We start from the raw sequence: 8,530 nt of genomic DNA, 5'->3' as shown, positions 1-8,530 counted from the left end.
GATGCCCAGTCAAACGAAACGATGATTATCAAGCCAGGATTGATTAACTATAGGGACAAGGCATTCGTGCTGCCCAGATGCTGTTTCAACCGAAGGCGTTCTAGACGAATATGGGAATACAAGACGGCATGCTACAAAGTGGCGGTCAGCCAACCTTTGTAAAATAGTACATGACCTAAATGAACACTTGGAGGCTCTGACCGCTATGGAATCTGAACAGGATTGCACTTGGCTATTATTAACTAATTCTTCCCTAGTAGGAGCTCCAAATGTACATTCCAGACCACAGGTGGTCAACGTAGATCGATACTCACGAACAGATATTTTTCAGGGCATAAAATGTTGATATTAAAGTCTCCGATCAAACAGAATCGGTCCACTGAGCTTCAGTGCCCCAGAGTTTCATCAAGCTCTACAAGAAGTCATGAGAGGCTGCATGTGGGTGCTTGATATATCGATAATATATGCATAGATAATGACATGTTGCAAACTTTGACCATCATAGATTCAGCATGTACAAAAGAAACATCAGCAGAAGAAACTTCGCAGTTGTCGTTTACAAGAAGACCACTACTTCGGCCACGACGCCCACTTTGTGCAATAAAATGTGCTAGAAAGCCATGCAAGGTGAATGTATGATGGCAAACCTGAGAAAAATTGAGTTCTGTTATCACAAAAACGTCTACAAAGCCAGCTGCAGACTCAGCCAGAAACTTAAATTTGTCCCACTATTTACGCAGACTTCGAATATTAACGCTTACAGCCGTAAAATCTTTATCAAAATTGCACCGACATTCTGTTTTAAATGAGGCCCGGTAGGTCGCTTAAAGAAAAAGGAATGCTGGCTAAGCAATATTTTCCACGGTCTGCTTGTTTACCGATTCCAAAAAGAGACGCTGTTTCAGTCTTTTTCACGAAGGTATTGCTTCCTTTTGCCCAACAAAACCGATAACCCTCCTCATTTGCCTTCGTTCTGTCGGTTAACGTTAGTCAAGTTGTCATTGAAGAAGATGTTTGGAAATTATACCCCTCCACGTAGTTGCTTCAGCTTTCCCCGCGCTTCAAATCATTTTTCCTTTGAAATTACAGATGTAAAGCGCACCCGAACCACAGCTGTACCGCCGATTTTGACTTTCAAGCGGCGTATACGGCCCGCAATATCGTCAGATGAAAACCCAGACAGTTCCAGTTTTGCTGCCATTTGCATGACTATTTGTGTTAAGCTTTCGTTCAATTCTTTGGCAAACCGTGAACTCAAGATACTTCCGTCTGTTGTACTGCTCACATTAATTTTGTTTTTCTTCTAGTTTTTGTATTACTGCTGTCTGAGTTACCGCAGTTGTCAGGGCTTTCAGTTCAGCAGCACAAGACGTTTGACGTTCATGAACAACCTTTTGCTGTTTCAAAACAGAATCGTACATGACGCCAATCCTTCAAACTCACTAATTGATAATAAAAATAATAATAATAATAATAATAATAATAATAATAATAATAGTAATAATAATAATAATAATAATAATAATAATAATAATAATAATAATAATAATAATAATAATAATAATAATAATAATAATAATAATAATAATAATAATAATAATAATAATAATAGTAACAAAAGTAGATATTTGACGCCTCACTGTTCTTCCATGTGCTTTTACGCCGGCGAGAAGGACGGCGTCCAATAAAGTGTAAGACAAATAACCACACTAACAACAGACCTTGAAATTGTATTTCATTTCTCGCGCATGCGGTGTGTGTGTATTTAGCACGCAAATGCTTTATGTGAACATGGAAAGCGCGGAAAAAAGAAACATCCGGATCCCACGCGCTGCGGGCCAATCGGTCTAAGTCAAGCTTTCATTGGTGTTTGCAAAGAACGCTGTTCTTGTTTAATCGCCATTTGCAAGTATATAACACAGGACCAAGTTGGACATATTTTTTTTTATCGGGACACGGCTGGCTCCACGTGAACATGTGGAGCACTATCACGTGCACCCCATGCGTGACGATATGTACAACCCGCGCCAAAACCGCGATATGATTTCGAGGCACGCAGTTGTTGCAGACTCCCGAATAATTTTTACCATGTGGGGTTCTTTCACGTCCACTTAAATCTAAGTACATGAGCGCTTTGCATTTCAAGAGCACCGAAATCCGGAAGTTGCGGTCGGAATCGAACCCACGAACTCAACGGCGCCACGCCAGAGTCACTGTAGGCTATCACGGCAGGTGGCATTACGACAGCGGGATGACAATACTGGAGCGATGACGATGTTATGGCGACGGCGGCCCGAAGATTGCGGGTTGACGACACTCAAAAATAAAAGAATGACGACGACGCAGTGATGACGATGGCACGAATACTATAGACTGACGAGGATGAAATGATGACGACGGCGACGACGACGACGATGATGATTTATTGGCATGCCCTTCAAAAGCAGGCGGTGACAGGTATAGTCACCTACCTTGCTTCTGCAAATCAAGTAATCACGGCGGCATGAAAACAACGAAACTACAAGGCAGGCGAAGACAGAATGAAGATGACGGAAGTAAGACGACAGTATGACAACGATAGAACGATCACAACGGAATGAAGACGATGAAATGACGACAGAATGACAAGGCCGAGATGAAGACGACGACGTGTTCGTGTTGGAGATCCCGTCCCCTCTTACGTGCATCGCCTGCGGCCCACGCCGCCTCGGTTAGCAATATATGTGTCCGGTACCGGTGAATCGTGCGAGACAGTATCCAGTAGCGAGCTTTGGAAAAGTGTGGAGAAGAGGCAAAGAAAGCTTCGCTCTAAAGAAAAGGCTGAATGTTTCGTCCGATTATAACGTAGTTCGTATACGTTCAAAATAAGAATTACGTCAAAATAAAGGTTTCTTGCGGGCTAGGCTGAGTATGGGATTCAGTTCTCGTCAAACTGATATTATGCGTAACATCGCTTCTACCACGCCAAAATGAAAAAAAAAAGAAAGAAGAAATCTAAATGCATATGAATATGGGCGCCATAAAATTAGTCTAGGATGTCGATCGGCCTCCTCGCTAATGCATGACAGATTGACATACCTTAAAGTCCCAGAGCAGAACTTGGGCCTACGAGAGGCACCTTAATGTTAGGCTGATAGATTCGCGGGGTTTAGTATTTTAAAGCAACAATGGGGCTATGAGGGGTGCCGTGTAGTGGTGGGCTCTGGATTAATTTTAGACCACCTAGGGTTCTTTAACGTGCACAAAATTAAGGCACACGAGCATTTTCTGCGATTTGTTGCGGTCGAAAAGTGCGACATGGTGTCAGCAGCTGAACTAGACAATGAACTGAGTCAGGTTACGTAAATAAACTGCCGCAACAAACAAACAAACAAACAAACAAACAAACAAACAAACAAACAAACAAACAAACAAACAAACAAACAAACAAACAAACAAACAAACAAACAAACAAACAAACAAACAAACAAACAAACAAACAAACAAACAAACAAACAATCAAACAAACAAACAAACAAACAAACAAACAAACAAACAAACAAACAAACAAGCAAGCAAACAGAACGATTCTCCTTTTAATACGAATAAATGTACTAAATGTACTTAGAGGCCAAATTCTGTAAAGCATGCAGCTAGCGTAAGCACTGAACCCAGGTTACATAACAATAAACAGAAGCAAGCCGACACTCCACGACGAGCGATATGTCGGAGCAGCGCAGGTAGGTATAACACCGCTGCTTTCCCTACACAGAGAAGCGCAAGGTGCCCAGTTATCCTTTTCTACCCTCCCCCTTCCCTCAGGCACCCTCCCGGGTCCCCGCTGCAAAGCAAGGCGCGCGCAATCGATTCCCCTCTCCACCCATGAAGCGTCCCGCAATCGCGTCCGCGGCACCCTCCTCCGCCTCGTCGCAAACCGCGCGCGCCCCAGGTTCATCCCGGCGCGCTTAGAAACCACCACCAGTCTCGTCTCAAGCCCGGCGCCGAGCGCTCAGCTGTGCGCGGCGCGCTCTTCGACTTTGCGTCCCTGGGACTGCGCCCGGCGTTTCCGGCTGCGCATCTCACTATGGATTACGACGACGCCAACGACATGTGCTGTGTCACCGCGCCACGAGCTCGCAAGAACCGCACCATGAGCGTCGACTCGGCCAGTCCCTGTTGGGGAATCGCTTTCAGGAATACAGGAGCGTCTCTGGGAAAGTTGTGCCGTAGCTCGAGTTAGGGGGTGGGCAGCAAACTTACCTTCACGCGGCACGCTCACTGGAGGTGCAACTTCTTTTTAGTAGATTGTCGAATGGGCTTCACGGAAGGTTGAGACTTCAAGTTGCATGAGGTTATCATCCGGATGGCCAGGTGATAAATAAAATAAAGTTAACGCCAGAAACGGAAGAGCCCGAGTTTCGCAGGATCCAAGAAAGGATAGCAGCAATGCTACCTTCAGTGCAAGCTTAGAATGTACCATTGAGCAGTGACTTCCAGTTCCAGGCAGATTCGGTGGAAATGTTCGTGGCAAAATTCGTTGAGGCTACGAGAAATGAGTGATCGTGAACATCGGGTGGTGATTACCTCGTCGACGTCATCTCGTCTCAAAAGCGTCATCCCGTATTGCCATCGCAACCCGAGGAGCGGTGCTGTGCGATCGCCATGAATCTCCAGGTGCCACAGGTCGGAGGTGTGACCAGGAGTGTGCGATACAGCATCGCTGGAGCCATGGGAGGAGAAGGAAGGCAGAGTGTGTGCCTCATACCATTCGCCGCTGACAGAAAAGTGAGTATGCGTTTTTTTTTTTTTGCTGTCGAAGGCCACTATGGGGGCTCGCTTAAGTGACTATTAAGAACTGCTGAGTGGCGTCAATGGCGGTTCTTATTGTAACCGCCATTGATTACGCCAAAGATTAACTTCTCGGCAAGTTAGTTATAGGCTGCTTAGAAGTGAAACACGATTCATATGCGACACCCTTGGTACATGCATACCGCGAAGAAAGCTTTAGAAGCGCCGGAGACTTGCAGAAATAACATTGTTTCACGGTTTATACTCACGGCACACCATCTCCATGTGACGGTTGCGGAGCAATTGCGGGTTGCTCCTTTCAATTCCAAGACGGGTATTATGACTGCGGGAAAATAGCAGTAAAGTTATTTCGGGTTCTACCTGGAACTTAAGAATTTCCGTGGCATAGAAGCCTTAATCAGCGATTCCTTGCTTGCACGCGCGCATCTGAGACCAAATTTCGGGCGCAAAAAGCTACATAACAGCCTTTGGTATCTCGTAGCGGACAAAGTAGATTAAAATTAGTACGTCAACGGTCGAACTTTCCGTAAAAGATGCGGGTGCTTTTCGCTTCCCATGATTCTCAGTGAAGTATTTGTTCGAAAACGGCTGAAGGTCCTTTGACTACAGCAAAGTTGATGAAAGTTGGGTGCTTGCTGCTCGACGAAGGAGGATGTATAGCAATTTTCCACTAAGTTTCTCATCTCCGAATGCATCACTAATAATAATTTAGTGGAATTTGTGAGTTATTGCGCCGAATATTGGGTCAGGCCAGCCCCGGAGCGTATGCGATGTGTTGCGAAAATCCTCAGAGGTGTGCACTTTGCGTCCGTGATTGGTAGGTAGGCATTGAGTCGGGACTAGAAAAAATTTATTTCAACAAAATACAATACGAACAGGGAGTCACAATGACGGCACAATTCCACCGAGACGATAACATATACAAAGTACGAAGCACTGCATACATGACACACTATAGCGTTAAGTGCCCCGTGTCGCAAAAAATCCGATGCCGGCGTCGTACGTCGCTTGGCGAACAATCATTCCGAGCCACAACCACGCAGGCCCTCCGCGTGGCGCAGATGCTTTACTGAGCTAATTGAGGTCCTCAAAGCAAAATACGACAGAAAAATCGTAAGGTACGACCTAAACACAACTTGTAGATATGAAAGCGTCGGAGTTTAATTTGAATATACGAGAAAACATAATTATGTTACGCGGGAACTCAAACGCAAATCTCTTTTCCGTTCGGCGAGGCCCGCTCGTTTCCTTGCAACAACACCATCGCGCTCGGCTCCGTGCATCCCCGATAGATAGATAGATAGATAGATAGATAGATAGATAGATAGATAGATAGATAGATAGATAGATAGATAGATAGATAGATAAACTTTATTAAAATAATAATAATAAAAAAAGAACAGCTAATGGTCGGGGCCCTTAGTCCAGGGCTCCGCTGGCTCTTGCCATCTTCTCAGCTCTCTTTATCAGCTTGAGCTGGTCGTCGAGGGCCGACTGGACAGCAGTGCCTCCCATTGCTCCCTCGTGGTGTTCGTGTCTGGGTGTTCTATGTTCCCGGGAATGCTGCGGTTGCCGGGAAGCGAGACAAGCAGCCAGGGATCTTTGAAATCTATCGCGTTCCACTCTTAAAGGCGTAGCTGAAGGGTCCTCCAGTTTTTCCTGCCGTTTGTGGATGTGCTGGGATTGTAATGTGTTGCTCGTGCCAAACTTCAAGCCGCGTTGCCACTTTAGTTTTTGTGTGGGTTATATTTTGACACGAATGTGACAAGATGACACAGTCAAGCACATTGTTCACTTAGAATACCAACCTATATACTCGGAGCAATGTTGAGCGTGCGTAGATTTTTACTGCCATTTGCATTAACGGCTCATTCGGTGAAATAGAGTAATGGCGAAAGTCAAGTCCACGAATGCGTCTGTCTGTTTAGAAACCCTCTATATGTTGACCGGGGTAGTTGGAGAAGTATGGGAGAGGCCTTCGCCCTGCAGTGGGCGTAACTAGGCTGATGATGATGATGATGATGATGATGATGATGATGATATGTTGTCAGAAAGAAAGAGTAAAGAGGCCGTCCTTTCGAGGGTATCCTGTTTACTAAGACTTCCTCTTTGTCCCTTGCGATGCTCATCTTCTGCCCTGCCTCTGCACTTGATCCTTACGATATATATACGTCAGTAAACTTACGCCAGTGGCCTATACTATAAACGATAACTGCTTAAGCAGAAACATTTAATAAAACAACATGTCAACTATGGGGATACATATATTACTTTTACGCTAATGGTGGTAAGGATACATGGGGCAGAAGGTAAACTATACTTCATTACGGGCTCGCCAAAACGAAAGAATAGTGTGAGATATGTAACCTTTGGCTTTAATTGCTTTGAATGCGCGTTAGAATTTGTCCATGAGTGAAACAGTGAGATCCACTTACTTAAACTGAACTCCACTCACACCACCACTTATTTAGCATTGACCTAAGCTGTTTTAAAGCATTAGCTTTTCTTTGCTCGTTCCTTGCTGTGCTTAGAGAACCGGAGAGCACTTGAACATCGAAGAGGGGCGCGGTAGTTTAAATCGCAATGCTACAAAACATCCTTTACACTGAAATGTCATGGAGGAAGCAGGACCTTCGGACACCCAAGCGAATGGGCGAGCTAGAGATCGGGAGCGAAAAGGCCCCGGGGGGGGGGGGGGGAGGGCGAGGCTTATCGCAGCTAACGCACGAACAGTCGCGTTACACACTCGCAGACTTCGCGTGATTTTGGTTGTTCCATTTCAGAATCCCGTTTCTTTTGCACTTTTATTTTATAAATATCATCAAGTAAATCATAAATGAAACCATAATGAGCATTTGATTACGCTGCTAAATACCAGGGTCCGTATAATTGCTGTCGCAGTAAATAGTTTATTTCTATGGTGCTTTTCTTGGCTTCATGTGGTCGTTGGTAAATATGGATACCATCGGTTTCCCCTCAGTCCTATTGCTCATGGCCTATGTTATAAAGAAAGCAGTAGTAGTGGAGGAGCTTCTCAAACGTGAACATATTTGAAGAATGGGTTACTGTGATGGCTGCACTGTGCTTTAACTATTCCAAGAGATGAAATGACGACGTTCGAAAGCTGTCAGCCGTATGATGCGCAGTCAATTACATCCACTGCCAGATTATATACCCGGATAAGTAATTTATTTCCTGGAGGGAACAGACACTTAATGGGTTTATGCGTCTAATTACGTTCTTTTGTCCGGTATCGTCTGGAAACTTCTATGCTGCAGAAATATTTTGCACATGATACTCGGCTCGCCTCTTATGCATGTTTAAAAAATATGTACATACATTTCAGCGTACAAATATTGTTTATTTCTCTGTGTTCGCAACACAGCACTTCTAGGGTTCAATACGCTGCGCTAGGGGACCCTGCGTAGCTCGATTACATCGCGTCTCCTCATTGAGACGTCGCCTCAAGCCGCTGGCATACGTCCTCGACCCCTTCTCTTTCAGCAACCATGCACGAGATCTTAAAAAACAAGTGCAGGCGTCGCATTTATTTGATTTTGCACTTACTCGTCTAATGATGTAGGCTAGCGCAAGGTATTGCATTTAGAAGCCTCAGTACCAGCTCTCATTGCCATCACACTTTCATTTTTTGTTTGCGACGTTTTATGGCGTGTTCAAAATATCGAATCTCCCAGAGGGAGCTCCGTCATAGTGTCTCTGAGAACTTTATCACTGCAGAATT

Source organism: Dermacentor albipictus, chromosome 1 (assembly GCF_038994185.2).
Source record: "Dermacentor albipictus isolate Rhodes 1998 colony chromosome 1, USDA_Dalb.pri_finalv2, whole genome shotgun sequence".
NCBI lineage: Eukaryota > Metazoa > Arthropoda > Arachnida > Ixodida > Ixodidae > Dermacentor > Dermacentor albipictus.
This window is presented reverse-complemented; position numbering follows the sequence as displayed.